This window comes from Moschus berezovskii, chromosome 2 (genome assembly GCF_049115385.1).
Source record: "Moschus berezovskii isolate FMDL1 chromosome 2, NW_MosBer_1.0, whole genome shotgun sequence".
NCBI classification, from domain to species: Eukaryota; Metazoa; Chordata; class Mammalia; order Artiodactyla; family Moschidae; genus Moschus; species Moschus berezovskii.
The window spans coordinates 17,994,041-18,010,775 of record NC_142461.1 but is presented as its reverse complement, the minus strand read 5'-3'; positions in this window follow the sequence as shown (position 1 = coordinate 18,010,775).

Sequence of the window (16,735 nt, the reverse complement as noted above, 5' to 3'; positions counted from 1 at the left end):
ATCAACTTTTGAGGAAGTTCTAGCACAGAATATTGAAGGTTTTAGGGTAAACCAGCGCTCCCCAACCTTTCTTGGCACCAGGGACTGGTTTCTTGAAAGACGATTTTTCTACAGACCAGAGAGGGGGAGGGATGGTTTTGGGATAATTCAACTACAGTATTTTTATTGTATACTTCCTTTTTGTCTGTTTTTGCTGTACTTTGTTAAGTAGTTTCTTCTTGAACATACACGATTACCATCTCAATACAATTTTGAATGAACTTGTAATTAGCAAATTATTCATATGGTCTATTTATTTATAAACATATACTTAAGCATTACTATTGAGGTAAAATTGTTGGGCAAAGTGTGTAAATTTTTTTTTAATTGTTATACACACATACACATAGAATCAGTTCAGTTCAGTTCTGTTGCTTAGTTGTATCTGACTCTTTGCGGCCGCATGAACTGCAGCACGCCAGGCCTCCCTGTCCATCACCAACTCCTGGAGTTTACCCAAACTCATGTCCATTGAGTCGGTGATGCCATCCAACCATCTCATCCTCTGTCGTCCCCTTCTCCTCCTGCCTTCAATGTGTCCCAGCATCAGGGTCTTTTCAAATGAGTCAGCTCTTCACATCAGGTGGCCAAAGTATTGGAGTTTCAGCTTCAACATCAGTCCTTCCAATGAACATTCAGGACTGATTTCCTTTAGGATGGACTGGTTGGATCTCCTTGCAGTCCAAGGGACTGTCAAGAGTCTTCTCCAACACCACAGTTCAAAAGCATCAATTCTTCAGCACTCAGCTTTCTTTATAGTCCAACTCTCACATCCATACATGACTACTGGAAAAACCATAGCCTTGACTAGATGGACCTTTGTTGGCAAAGTAATGTCTCTGCTTTTTAATATGCTGTCTAGGTTGGTCATAACTTTTCTTCCGAGGAGTAAGTGTCTTTTTATTTCATGGCTGAAGTTACCATCTGCAGTGATTTTGGAGCCCCCCAAAATAAACTCAGCCACTGTTTCTCCATCTATTTGCCATGAAGTGATGGGACCAGATGCCATGATCTTAGTTTTCTGAATGTTGAGCTTTAAGCCAAATTTTTCACTCTCTTCTTTCACTTTCATCAAGAGGCTCTTTAGTTCTTCTTCACTTTCTGTCATAAGGGTGGTGTCGTCTTCTTAAGGCTAGCATTAATGTGCCAATTGTACACTTTATTTCTAATCTAATGCTGCTGCTGATCTGACATGAGGTACCTGTCTGCAGTCTGGGGGTTGGGGTCCCTTGCCCTAAGATGGTGAACACATGTACACCCATGGTGGATTCATTTCAATGTATGGCAAACCCAAAACAATATTGTAAAGTAATTAGCCTCCAATTAAAATAAATTTTTTTAAAAAATGAAAAAAAAAAGTGTCAGCTTGACGAAACTGTTTTTATAGCCAGTCCAGATATGAAGGTGACCTAGAAACTACGTAGTTATCCCAGACCGTCATTCTGCCCATCTGTCAGTATAGAAGGCAGCCCACCCACACCCTTCCAGGCTTAATGCAATAGACTGTGATGGTTGATTTTATGTGTCAACCTGACCAAAATGTGTTGGCGAGAATATAGGGAAATTGAAACCCTCATATACTTTGCTTTGGAAAAGAGGCTGGCAATTCCTCAAAAGTTTAAACATAGAATTACCATATGGCACAGCACTTCCACTCCAAGGTATATGCCCAAGATTAATGAAAACATGTGTCCACTCAAAATCTTGTACATGAATGTTCATAGCAGCATTCTGCATAAAAGCCAAATGTGGAAACAACCTAAATGTCAAGCAACTAATGGGTGGATAAATAAAATGTGATATATCCATACACTAGAACTGTATTCAGCAATAAAAATAAATGCAGCATTGACACAGGCTACAACATGGATGAGTCTGGAATGCATTATGCTAAGTAAAAAATGGTCAGTCACAAAATAGCATGTACTGTGTGATTCAATTACATAAAATGTCCAGAATAGGTACAGAGAGACAGAAAGTAGTTGAGGGGCACCTAGGCTGGGAATGTTAGAAGTGTCTGCTAATGTGTACAGGGCTTGTTTGGGACGATAAAATGCTCTAGAAGTAACTTTGGTGATGGCTTTGCAAGTCTATGAAAGGAACGTAAGTAACTTCTACCTAATTAAACTTAAAAGCTTTTGCACAGCAAAGTAAATCATGGACAAAGTGAAAAGACAACTTACTAAATGGAGAAAATATTTGCAAATGATATGACTGATAAGGGGTTAATATCCAAAATACATAAACAGCTCATACAACTTAATATCAAAAAACTTATCAACTCAAAACATGGGCAGAAGACATGAACAGACACGTTTCCAAAGAAGATATAATGGATGGGCAACAGGCACGTGAAAAGATGCTCAGCATCATTAATCATCAGAGAAATGCAAATCAAAACCACAATGACATATCACTTCACACCTGTCAGAATGGCTGTCATCATAAAGACTACAAATAATAGATGTTGGCATGGATGTGGAGAAATAGGAATCCTTGAACGCTGTTGGTAGGAATGTAAATTGGTGCAGCCACTGTGGAAAACAGCATGGAGGCCCCTGAAAAAACTACAAGTAGAACTACCAAGCGATCCAGCAATTCCACTGCTAGGTACCTATGTGAAGAAAATGAAAACACTAATTCGAAAAGATACATGCACCCCAGTGTTCATAGCAGCATTTAAAAAGCCAAGATACTGAAGCAACCTAAGTGTCTATCAACAGAAGAATGGATAAAGAAGATGTGGTGTGTACACACACAAACACACACACACACACACACACACACACACACAGTGGAATACTACTTAGGCATAAAAATGAATTAGATTTTTTCTTTTGCATTTGTAACAACATGGGTGAAGCTGGAGAGTATTATCCTTAGTGAAAAAAGTCAGACAGAAAAAGACAAATGCTGTACGTTATCGCTTATACATAAATCTAAAAACTTCTTGGACCAGGGATCGAACCCCCATCTCTTGCGTCTCCTGCATTGGCAGGCGGATTGTTTACCACTGAGCCACTCAGTTCAGTTCAGTTCAGTTCAGTTGATCAGTCGTGTCCGACTCTTTGCAACCCCATGAACCGCAGCATGCCAGGCCTCCCTGTCCATCACCAACTCCCAGAGTTCACTCAAACTCATGTCCATCAAGTCGGTGATGCCATCCAACCATCTCATCCTCTGTCATCTCCTTCTTCTCCTGCCCTCAATCTTTCTCAGCATCAGGGTCCTTTCAAATGAGTCAGCTCTTCGCATCAGGTGGCCAAAGTATTGGAGTTTCTGCTTCAACATCAGTCTGTCCAATGAGCACCCAGAACTGATCTCCAGGGAAGCCCAAAGCTTAATTATTTTTAAGTTCATCAACCTCTGTCCTGCTTCCTGGTTCCTGCAGCCTCCCCATTTGTCTCGCTGTCAGCACATACATATCTGATAGACATGCTACAACAGAGCCCTTCTGTTTTCCTGCAGGTCCAGTTCAGGAGACGGTGTGAGAAGACCGTTTGCTTTTCCCAAAGGATATTTATACCAATCAGGATGGAAGAGAAATCCTAAGTGCTTCCAGATTTTTTTCGTGGTCTAGGACTTACCCAGTCTTTATTCCAAAACACCTTCAAAACTTCTCCTGCCTCTGGTGATAGTTACAAGCTTACATTTACCTTGGCTTCAAATTCAAAGAACAGATCAAGGGTGAAGAGATGTGTAGCCAGATTAGCGATGTGTTCCTGTTTTTACATTCCTCTTCCAAGTTTGTTACATTTTTCTTTCTGATAAAAATAACCAATATCCTCACGTAGTAGCATATGATTTCATAAATGTACAAGGTCTAAAATGCCAGTTCTGACATTATTTGGAAATCAAACATTTTCTCACACATATGTCTTTAAAAAGTAATGCTTGCTTCAGGGGGTTGTATAAAAGTTTTGCTGGCTAATATCATAAATTGTTTTCAATTTTTTTAATGAAATCAGTGATACTAGCAAATGATTATGGCTTTTTCTTGTAGCTGTAGATTTTTGCTCTTTTCTTTAATACACATTTCCCTGACAAGAGTCACATAGATCAAATCTTATTAATATTTTAAATGCTGTCAGGGTAGTTGCTAATGGAATTTCAGGGAATCCTTCTGAGGCTAGAAGAATCCTCATATTCTGATATGTTTAATGGGTATGTGCTTGAATTTTATTCCCCATGAAACAGAGCACACTTGTAACTTATACTATTTTTAAAATATTTTGTGGGTTCAAAAATGGGTCATTGGCATCAAACAATCATGTTTAACATTCAAAAGTCAACTCCAGAACATATTCTTTGAGAAGGTCATCAATAAATAGGACTAAGTCTGGGTGAGAAAGATCTAGTGCTTTTTCCTGTCAACCATGACTTCAGTGTGCCTTTACTTGCAGGAGCAAACGGTTTTGATGCAAGCAGTTGAAGATATGAGATGTGAATGCCCTAACTTGAAGAGGAAAGAAGTTTGGGAGAAGCACTTGCACCATGTTTGTGGGATAAATGTGTTATCTGGTAAAATTAGTACAAGATGTACAGATGGTTTAAGGGAAAATCAGTAGGCAGGTTCTTTTACCTTACATAGGAGGAAGATGGTTCTCTTTTCTATGAACTTTTTTTTTTATGGATTTCTTATACTTCTACTCTGTACCTTTAAGCTGGACAGACAAACCTAGGAAACCTATTAGCCAGAGATTAATCAGAATGGGTTGCAGCTGTCCAGCCCTGTTGTAGCAATGATCTTGGACCTCTTTGCTCTATCCTGCCCTTGACTTTGGACTTTCCTCCTGCCTCTTGCTCGTGTTGATCTGGCCTTGTGTCTCAAGTTCCCAGATTTCTCTTCACCTTGAGAACAAGTTGAGCTTCCGGTGCTATGAGATACCAGTGGACCTTCCAGCCCCAGGCCAGTTCCCTAGCTGGGCCTGCCCTGGCTCCTCTGCAAGGGAGGATCGGATGATTTCAGTGTATTGTGAAGGCTGAAGGCCGGCATGAGGAAACGCTCAAGAATGTGTAACCAGTGATTATGAAAGCCCAGGAGCTGTCCTTATCCTGGTTGCGAAGCAGCAGAGCATGAGTGCAGAAGCCAAGATAAAGTAGTGCTTGGAGGTCCACGTGGTGAGGTCAGACCCAAGCAGGGAGCTCCGCACCTCCCCTTCCAGGTTCTTCGGAGCCTGGGCATTCACGCAAGAGTGGGTATGATGACAGAACTACTTTGAAGGGATATTGAAAGCATTCAATAAGACAGCACATGTAAAGCACTGTGTTGGCACAGTGGTTGGCATATAATTGACAATTGTTTCTAACATTGTGATATCGGTGTCATTGAAATCTAAAACCTCTCAGAGAAAACTGCCTTCCAGCAGAGGACTTTGGCGAGGCAGCAAAAATGAGTGGTTCAGAGCATACACCCTGGAGTGTCATTTGTGTGTGTGTGTGTGCACGTGCGCATGTGCTCCATCGTGACTTTGCATCGTGACTCTTTGCAACCCCATGAACTGTAGCCTTCCAAGTTCCTCTGTCCATGGGTTTCTCCAGACAAGAAGACTGGAGTGGGTTGCCATTTCCTCCTCCAGTGGAATCTTCCTGACCCATGCATGGATCAAACCCTCATCAAAAGATGTGTCTCCTGCAATGGCAGGAGGATTCTTTACCACTAGAGCCACCTGGGAAGCCTGCTTGCCTGGATTCAGACCCCAACTTTCATCACTTACTTCACCTTTTAATGAGGTTAGTTAGCATTTGTAAATCTCAGTCTTAATCTTATGTAAAATGGGAAGAAATAGGGGAGAGGATTGAGGAGGAGGAGGCAGAAAAAGAAGGGGGAGGAAGAAGAGGAGGAGGAGGTTTACCCTTTGGACTCTAGTGGGGTGTAAATGACTTTGACTGTATGAAGTCAATCAATGTGCCCCCGTCCCCCCAGAGCATGATACACTAAGCACACAATGTCTTTTCTGTGAGACTCTTGACAAAAAAGATACATAACCTCCATCTAATTGTGAGGATGTAGCAGATAAACCTGAATTAAGGGACACTCTAAAAAACAACCGGCCTGTACTCTTCAAGAAGGTCCGCATCATGAAAGATGAATGAAGATTCAGGAACGGTCCAGGGTAAAGGAGACAAGAGAGATATAACAACCTAACACAGCACATGATGCTTAGATTGCTTTTACTCGTCAGAGGGGGACAGTGGCCCAAGTCTGACTCAGGGCCAGAGATTAGGTAACTGTATTATAACTTTACTAAGTTTTTTATTTTGAAACTTTACTGTAGTTATGTAAGAAGAGTGTCCTTATTTTTAGGAAAAGCTCCCTGAAGTAGTTAGGAGCAAAGAAGAATTTAGAAAGTATGTAAAGTCCTTAGAACAATGCCTGGCAGGTGGCAGGACAGGAGTTTTCTCTGTTCTTTTCTAACTGTATTTTTCAATGCTGAATTCCATATAGTATCAAACAGTGTTCTTATGACCTTCGTTAACAATGTTGCACTGCTTCTGCTTTTCCTGTTTCCAAGCCTTTGGTTTCAGATCTTCTGCAGACTTGGGAAATATATCAGAAAGTTACAAGGAGTTTCCTTTGCTCAGACAAGTAGTATCTCTTAGTTCCTCTGGGTTCCTCACCTCTCTCAGGACTCTTTTGTGAAGCTCCTTGTGCATTCAGATTGTGGAAGGTGAGCCCACCTGTGACCCTTGGAGCGAGATAGAGTGAATCAGACATGTCGACCCTAGTGGAACAACCTGCTGCTGGGCACTGAGAGGGCTGCTCAGCTGAAGAGCGAAGGTTTGCAGGAAAGAGTGTCCCCCTTAAGTACTTAGAGCAATGTCCTGTGGTCTCCTCTCCCATTGTGGGATGAGATGAAAGTGTGTTAGTCACTCAATCAAGCCCAACTCTTTGTGACCCTGTGAACTGTAGACAGCCAGGTTCCTCTGTCCATGGAATTGCCTTGCAGGCAGATTCTTTGTGGAATGAGATAATCAGGTGGAAGATGGGGGAGGGTGTTTAAATAAAGAAGTTGACCTATAAGTCATGTGCTGGTTCCCAATTCATGGTGTGAATAGATCCATAGGGACCAAGGTGGCCAGACAAGGGAGTTGTCTTTCAAAACTTTTGTCATGAATGGATGGTTCAATCCCGAACCCAGCCCTCAGTGACTTTTACCTCGGGGTGAATAGACTAATGATGGGGATTACTTTGGCTACTTAGCTGCTCCTACACAAAGCACAGTTGACTGGACTTCAGTGCAATTGAAGCGAGCATCGTGCACAGATGTGTAACTAGCCTGAGATCCTACCTACTTGAACCACAGTGGGGTCTTTAGGATACATGGGGTTAAAAAAAAAAACAAAAACAAAAGCCTACCCATAATCAAATGTTCTTCATGTGTTTTAAACCTCCATGGAGAGATGTGTGTCAATGGAAAGGATGAGAAACATGGTCTGGCCCACCTCAATTTGAAAATACCTAAGAGGAGTGAGAGTGACATTGTTCCTTGAGGTTGCATTGTAACATCAGGAGGAGGTGCTTCTTGGGTATCAGGACTGGCAGTCAGAATGACTTGAGACAATATCTTTCAGAGAGGGAGATGGGGACACTGGTGATTTTCAACTGTGCAATGCCTAGCAATGGCTAACACTGAGTCTCTCTCATACATTGCAAAATATTATTGAGCTCCTACGAGGTGCTGGACACTGTTTCTAGATGCTGACAAGTCAGTAATAAACACATGCATGTCCAGTTCCTTTTTAGTCCTTTGAATAGCGAAAGTCTCAGGAGTTGAAAGGCTTTAACACTTCTCTCTGGTTAAGGGCAAGAACAGGCTTCGGGCTTAATAGTCATCTCACAGTAGCCCTATTAGCTGAAATTTAACCAGCTTGTTTGTTTTCATTTATTTATGGCTTCTTTTATTTATTCAGGGCTTCCCTTGTGGCTTAGCTGGTAAGGAATCTGCCTACAATGCGGGAGACCTGGGTTCGATCCCTGGGTTGGGAAGATCCCCTGGAGAAGGGAAAGGCTGCCCACTCCAGTATATCTGGCCTGGAGAATTCCATGGACTGTATAGTTCTTGGGGTCGCAAAGAGTTGGACAAGACTGAATGACTTTCACTTTCTTATTTATTCAGCTTCCCCGATGGCTCAGTGGGTAAAGAATCTGCCTGCAATGCAGGAGCCACAGCAGATGTGAGTTCCATCCCTGGGGTGGGAAGAGCCTCTGGAGAAGGAAATGGCAGCCCACTTCAGTATTCTTGCCTGAAGAATCCCATGGACAGAGGAGCCTGGAGGCTATATAGTCTAAGGGTTGCAAATAGTCGGACACAACTGAGCACAAGTACCTTCCTACCTTTGTGTTATTTATTCACTTATTTAACAATAGTTATTAGTTATTAAGAGCTTACCGTGTTCCATGTTAGTTTCCATGATGCAGAATGCTACCCTGGGCAAAGATGGCCTGAGCCTCTGTATTCATGGAGCCTGTATTCTAGGGGAGAATAAAATGTGCAATATTTCAGGTGCTGTGTGTTAGTGTTAGTTGCTCAGTTGTGTACAACTCTTTGAGACCCCATGGACTATAGCCTGTCAGGCTCCTCTGTCCATGGAATTCTCCAGGCAAGAATACTGGAGTGGGTAACCATTCCCTTCTCCAGGGGATATTCCAGACCTAGGGATCAAACCCACATCTCCTGAGGCTCCTGCATTGCAGGCAAATTCTTTACCATTTGACCCAGGTGTGTCAAGTGTTGTGGAGTAAAACAAGGACTTCCCTGGTGATCCAGTGGTTAAAACTTGGCCTCCCAATGCAGAGGGTGCAGGTTTGATCCCTGATTGGGGAGCTAAGATTCCACATGCTTTGGGGTCAAAAAACCAAAACATAAATCAGAAGCAATATTGTAACACATTCTATAAAGACTTTAAAAATTATACACATCAAAACAAATCTTTCAAAAAAGTAAAATAAATGAAGCTGAGGGGGACAAGGAGAGGGTTCTCTTTGTTCTTTTATGTGTTTAGGTAGGTTTGGCAAAGAGTAGGCATGTCTTCTATTTACACTTATGATATGACACTTCCTTTTAATATAAAATGTAAGTTAAAAACCAGCTTCAAAGAGATTTGCAAGTAGATAGCAGTTCGCAAGATGATAGTCAAATAACTGACATTTGGTATGTTTACTTTAAGGCAATGTTCTCAAGCACTGGCTGAATGTTAAAAATCCCCAGGTGGGTTTTTAAAAAATTCCAGATGGTCAATCCACACTCCAGACTAATTGTTTCAGACAATTAGCCAAGCAATGCCCATCTCCCAACCCACAGTGGGGTTATCTTCTGGAGAAATTAAACTTGAATTTCAGTTTCAGGCAAAGAACTGGAGAAGGGGGTGCAGTACAGTCTGCTCCCTGAACGGTGGGATCCCCCCATCTTTCCCCAGCATCTTTCACCTGCCCTGCTCCCCAGATGCCAGAGGTCTAGATCATATTTCCCAAACCTGAGACAGGGCGAATCTCCCTTTTGATGTAATTGAATGGGCCCAAGAAGAACAATTTGCCAATAATGATGTTTTGGGGGTACTTGTTGAAGAAGTTGACTTTCTTCCCAATCATAACCAGTAAAGCATAGCTTTCAGCCCTTGAACACAGGCTTCTCAGCAACTTTCCAACAAAGGGATATGGGAAGGAAGTCCAGATGGACACACGCTAAGTTAATCGAGTTTGAAGAAGCTGGTTACATCAGTGGAACTGGAGGCCTGGCCCTGTCAGGAATAAAGTAGGTCACACAGGGGTGTGGCTGGTAGGTGATGCCACTCAACTGGTCGGCCCCTGGTGTGTGCTGGCTCAGAAGAGCACTCACAGCGCTATGCACTGTGTTACACAATCCTCACAACTCCTCCACGAGGGAGAAGCTTTTATTCCCCCATGTACAGGGCAGTAAGCAGGTGCACAGACAGGTTAGGGAACTTGCCAGATCCACACAGCTGAGGTTTGAATCAGGGCAGTTTGGCTTCAGAGTCCCTGCACTTCACCACTGCAGCCCATGTGGGATGCAGTATTTCTAGACCGAAAAAAAAAAAAACAACCCATAAAAACAAAAAAGGCAGGGACACACTTCCTGGTTTCTGCAGGTTACAGTTGCCTTGAAGAACGGACATACCAGTTTCCTAACCAACTGCTTAAAGATCTCGATCTGAGCCCAGCTCATTTTCTGATGTCGTCTCCTCTATGTCTCAGACATAGGTGATCCAGGCAAAGTGGATTTTCCCGAGTTTACGCCTCTGTGTTTCCATGTGCTTTTTCCTTCCTTGGCCTGTTGTTGTTCAACTGCTCAATCATGTCTGACTCTTTGCGATCACATGGACTGTTGCACACCAGGCTTCCCTGTCCTTCACTATCTCCCTGAGTTTGCTTAAACTCATGTTCACGGGTAGGTAAGTAAACAAATAGATGACTTAACCAGATAGAGATAAAGGCAGAGAAGTGATAAATGGAAGATGTGATAGGGCAAGGAACTTGAAGGCTATGAAATGTTTTCTTGATCACTGTTATATGATACATCACAGACATCTTGCATATTTCCAAGCTCGAAAGCATTTGGGGAAGATGAACAGAGGAATAAACAATGAGATATATTGTAACTCCTGAGGGCTGTATTATTCTCACTGATTCTAGGTAAAGAATCTGCCTGCCAGTGCAGGAAAGGCCAGAGACACAGGTTCGATGGCTGGGTCAGGACGATCCCCTGGAGTAGGAAATGGCAACCTGCCCCAATATGCTTGTCTGGAAAATTTCCTGGACAGAGGAGCCTGGTGGGCTACAGTCCATGGTGTCACCAAGAGTCAGACATGACTGAGAGACTGAGCACACAGAAAACACACACGGACCCTTGTGAGCTTACCTTTAGAGAGTCATTCACAGCAGTTCTTACTCATAGATTTCACTGGGATAGCGCAGTCTTCTGACTGGAAGCAGCTAAACACAGATGATTCCTCAGTTTCTTAGGAGAGCAGAGAACTGAGGGGATGAGACACAAGGTAGGGTTTTTATATAGGTCGAAAGTTTCAAGAGCATGGGATGCTACGTGGCCACTCCAGCATGGCAGCCTTGCCTTAACTGGATGATGTATATGGCAGCTCCAGCTCCAAGGATGAGTGCTCCAAAATGCTCAGAAGGTTCTCTAGCAGCTGAAGCAGTCACAGCCCACCCTGATTCCAGGGGCAGGGTCGTCCACCTCTCAAGGACAGGGGTGGCAAAGTCACATTGTAGAGGAGCAGGAAGAGTGGAAGATTTTACTGTAACTATCTCTGAAAAAATGTCATCTGCCAGGGGTATTGTCCTGAAATTCTATCCCCTGCTTTTTCAGAACCACCTCCAAAAGATGACCCAGCTGGGAGAGGAGTTTTAAGATGCTGACATTTGGCAGAAACCCCCAAAATTTTGTAAAGCAATTTCCCTCAATTAAAATTAAATAAATTTAAAAGAAAAAAAGAGGTTTTCTCCACTTTCCTTAGCCCTGCCCACCTCTCAGTTGCTTTCCGTTCTCTGCACAACAATAGTGCCACGCTGGCAAACCCTAGATTTATTTCAGTTTGGACTTTGGTGGCTGTGTCATTTGGTTCCTCTGTGCTTTGATAGTAAATATACGCTTTTGTACAGGTGATGCTAGTGGTAAAGAACCCTTCTTCCAATGCAGGAGAAGGAGACCTAAGAGATGTGGGTTCTATCCCTGGGTTGGAAAGATCCCCTGGAGAAGGGAATGGCTACTCACTCCAGTTGTCTTGTCTAGAGAATGCCATAGAGGAGTCTGGTGGGCTACAGTCCAGTTCAGTTCAGTCGCCCAGTCATGTCCAACTCTTTGCGACCCCATGGACTGCAGCATGCCACACTTCCCTGTGTATCACCAACTCCCGGAGCTTGCTCAAACTCATGTCCATAGAGTTGGTGCTGCCATACAACCATCTTGTCCTTTTCTCCCCCTATATTCAATCTTTCCCAGCATCAGGGTCTTTTCCAATGAGTCAGTTCTCATCAGGTGGCCAAAGTATTGGAGCTTCATCATCAGTCCTTCCAATGAATTTTCAGGACTGGTTTCCTTTAGGATGGACTGGTGGGATCTCCTTGCAGTCCAAGGGACTCTGAAGAGTCTTCTCCAACACCACAGTTCAAAAGCATCAATTCTTCAGTGCTCAGTTTTCTTTATGGTCCAACTCTACTTCCATACATGACCACTAGAAAAACCATAGTTTTGACTTTGTGGACCTTAATCTGTAAAGTAAAGTCTCTGCATTTTAGTATGCTGTCTAGGCTACAGTTCATAGGGTTGCAATGAGTCAGATACCAGTGAAGCAAAACTTAGCATGCAAACATGCATCATTCATTCATTAAAAGAACAACAATAAAACCCTGAATTTGTGGCTTTGCATAATCATTTTCTCTATTGCATGGAGCTTAACAACTTTGATTTCCTGATGTTAGAGCAGGGTTGGAACACAATAGAGGCCATTTGACCATTTTCAGGAAAGTCTTTTGGAAAATTTCCAGGAGGGTGAGAGGACTCATTTTCCACCTCTTTCCTCACTACCTTCTGGAAGAAATTGTCTGTCTGCTTCAGGAAGGCCATCTGACCCTGGGAATCTGGGGAGCTTGGCCATGGCCTCTTGCTCTGCATGGTCCCTGATATAGGCCACGAGACCCATACCTGTCCTTCCTCCTCTCTCTCACTTTTCCCTGGCCAACAATTGTCCTACTGGTTCTGGGAGTTTTTGAGTTGTTGCTTTGGGAAGAAAACCTATTATATAAACATTGGAATCAACACTTTTAAATATTCCTAACCAGTAACCTCAGATATGCAGATGATGCCACCCTTATGGCAGAAAGTGAAGAGGAACTAAAAAGCCTCTTGATGAAAGTGAAAGAGGAGAGTGAAAAGGTTGGCTTGAAGCTCAACATTCAGAAAACAAAGATCATGGCATCTGGTCCCATCACTTCACGGGAAATATATGGGGAAACAGTGGAAACAGTGTCAGACTTTATTTTTTTGGGCTCCAAAATCACTGAGGATGCTGATTGCAGCCAGGAAATTAAAAGACACTTACTCCTTGGAAGGAAAGTTATGACCAACCTAGTTCAGTTCAGTTCAGTTCAGTTGCTCAGTCGTGTCCGTCTCTCCGTGATCCCATGAATCACAGCATGCCAGGCATCCCTGTCCATCACCAACTCCCAGAGCTCACTCAAACTCATGTCCACAGAGTCGGTGATGCCATCCAGCCATCTCATTCTCTGTCGTCCCCTTCTCCTCCCGCCCCCAACCTTTCCCAGCACCAACCTAGATAGCATATTAAAAAGCAGAGACATTACTTTGCCAACCAAGGTCCGTCTAGTCAAGGCTATGGTTTTTCCCGTGGTCATGTATGGATGTGAGAGTTGGACTGTGAAGAAGGCCGATCGCCGAAGAATTGATGCTTTTGAACTGTGGTGTTGGAGAAGACTCTTGAGAGTCCCTTGGACTGCAAGGCGATCCATCCAGTCCATCCGAAAGGAGATCAATCCTGGGTGTTCACTGGAAGGACTGATGCTAAAGCTGAAACTCCAATACTTTGGCCACCTCATGTGTCGAGTTGACTCACTGGTAAAGACTCTGATGCTGGGAGGGATTGGGGGCGGGAGGAGAAGGGGACGACAGAGAATGAGATGGCTGGATGGCATCACCGACTTGATGGACATGAGTTTGAGTGAATTCCGGGAGTTGGTGATGGACAGGGAGGCCTGGCGTGCTGTGATTCAAGGGGTTGCAAAGAGTCGGACATGACTGAGCGACTGAACTGAACTGAACCAGTACCAGCAATTTGAGTGTTAGGTAAGCTGTTTAGGAGAAGAAGGAAAGAGCTTGTAGGAGGAAAAGTGGATTATGTACTGTTAACTGTCCTATTTATCATTTGTGTATGGCTGAGCCATTTTGTAACTTGATATAATTCAAGTCTGTATCAAAAGGAGGAGAATGAAATGGCAACCCACTCCAGTATTCTTGTCTGGAGAATCCCATGAACAGAGGAGCCTGGCAGGCTACAGTCTATGGGGTCGCAAGAGTCAGACATGACTGAGCAACTAAGCACACATCAAAGGTACAGCTTTTCAGAAAGAAATAACATTTGTGGTCTTTAACAAACATATTAGACAAGTATGTGTGTATAGTTTATTTTTAAATTATTCTATTTTTATTTCTTTAATATGTATTATTTATTTATTTTGGAGTATAATTTCTTTACAATGTTGCATTTCTGCCACAGAAAAAAGTGACTCAGCTATATGTATACACGTATCCCCTCCCTCTTTAACATGCCTCCTCCCTCTCCCACCCTGTTTAGATAATTTGTAAACTGCATAGTTTCTACTCCCCTCACTGTGGGGAGCCCCCTGTGGGTTCTCATCGGCGTTGTGACGTCCCCGAGCCCGCCTCTATTTGGTTTTTATCTCCGGGTGCACATTCCATTGCAGCTGTGTGCTAGCCCTGGGCAGTCCCTGTCTTTCAGAAAGTCTGGGCATTAGGTGGAAGATGTAACTAGGGACCTGTCATGCCCAAGATCTCATTTTTACATTCCTGGAGTTGGAGACATATTCTTATACTACAAAGGCACCTAACTTTGCCTTAAAATCACTGCAGGTGTTTGTGAAAACAGCTTCCTGAGCTCCATCCCTGAAGAGTCTGATGCTGTAGGTCTTGGGTTGTTTGCCATCAACTGCAAACTGCACTTTGCTAAGGATTTTGCCCATCTCAGCTTCTGTATCTTTTGCTACACTGACCCTCAAGTAAGGTGCTACTTTCTGCTGAACTGTGTCCTGAGTGTTTTCCGTTCCGTTCCGTTGCTCAGTCGTGTCTGACTCTGCGACCCCGTGGAGTAGCCTACCAGGCTTCTCCATCCATGGGATTCGTTTTAAAGATAGATAAATAGATAGATAGATGATGGAAACACCTAAGGGGCAAAGATATACATCCTCTGCCTTCATGCTGCTGCTGTTGTTCATTTGCTCAGTCATGTCCGACACCTTGCAATCCCCTGGACCACAGCATGCCAGGCTTCCCTGTCCTTCACCATCTCCTGGAGTTTGCTCAAACTCATGTTCATTGAATTGGTGATGCTCTCTGACCATCTCATCCTCTGCTACCCCTGTCTCCTTTTGCCTTCAGTCTTTTCAACACTGGGGTCTTTCCCAGTGAGTCAGCTCTTCACAACAGGTGACCAAAGCATTGGAGCTTCAGTTTCAGCATCGGTCCTTCCAATGGGTACTCAGGGGTCAGTTCTTTTAGGATTGACTGCTTTGATTTCCTTGCTGGCTAAGGGACTCTCGAGAGTCTTTTCCAGCACCATAATTTGAAAATATCAATTCTTCAGCGCTCAGTCTTCATTATGGTCCAATTCTCACATCCGTACGTGACTACTGGAAAAACCATAGCTTTGACTACACGGACCTTTGTCAGAAAAGTGATGTCTCTGATTTTGAATACACTGTCTAGGTTTGTCATAGCTTTTCTTCCAAGGATCAAGTGTCTTTTAATTTTGTGGCTGCAGCCTCCGTCCGCAATAATTTTGGAGCACAAGAAAATAAAGTCTATCACTGTTTCCATTTTTTCCCCATTTATTTATCATGTAGTTGACAGTCCTGAATATTCATTGGAAGGACTGATATTGAAGGTGAAACTCCAATACTTTAGCCACCTGATGAGAAGAACTGACTCATTTGAAAAAACCCTGGTGCTGGGAAACATTGAAGGAGGGAGGAGAAGGGGATGAAGGAGGATGAGATGGTTGGATGGCATCACCGACTCAATGGACATGAGTTTGAGTAAACTCCGGGAGTTGGTGATGGACAGGGAGGCCTGGCGTGCTGCAATCCCTGGGGTCGCAGAGAGTTGGACATGACTGAGCGACTGAACTGAACTGAACTGAGCGTAAACCTGACTGTTTAGCCTGCAGGGCCTCTGAGTAGGGGTGGAATTCAGCTAAAATAAGCAGTTTGTCAGAGGAGCCCTTCTCTTCCTCCTCTCTCCACCCTCTTGCTGAGAGGGTCTTGTGCCACCTCTAGAATGATTGGGCAGCCAAGCAGCCATTTCAGATCACGTCTAGAGAAGTGGGAGGAGATACAGCTCTTTTTCCCCAGCGTGACAGCGAGAAGTTTCCTCCATCTTTCTGAGCTCACAGCGGGGAATCAGGCTCCTTCTAACCAAAATCTCTGTGGCCTCTGAAACTTTCAGGTGCCTACAAATCACCGGGAATCTTGGCAAATTGCAGAGTCTGATTCATGGTATCTGGATGTGGCTGGTGTGTGAGTGCGTGCTAAGTTGCTTCAGTCAGTTCAACTCTTTGCCACCCATCGAACTGTAGCCCACCAGGCTCCTCTGTCCATGGAATTCTCCAGGCAAGAACACTGGAGTGGGCTGCCCATGCCCTCTTCCAAGGGATCTTCCCAACCCAGGGATCAAACCCAGCTCTCTTAGGTCACTTGCATTGGCAGGCAGGTTCTTTACCCCTAGCACAACCTGGGAAGCCGTGATGGGCTGGTGGTCCTGCCTTTCTCACGAGTCCCAGCACTATTCCGATGCTGCTGGTCCTCGGATCCCACTTTGAATGGTTAGGAGGTGAACACCGACAAGGGTCTCATGGACAAGTGCACCGAGTCTGCCCTGGGAGGCCCTGACCTGAGAGGACTGGCCAACCA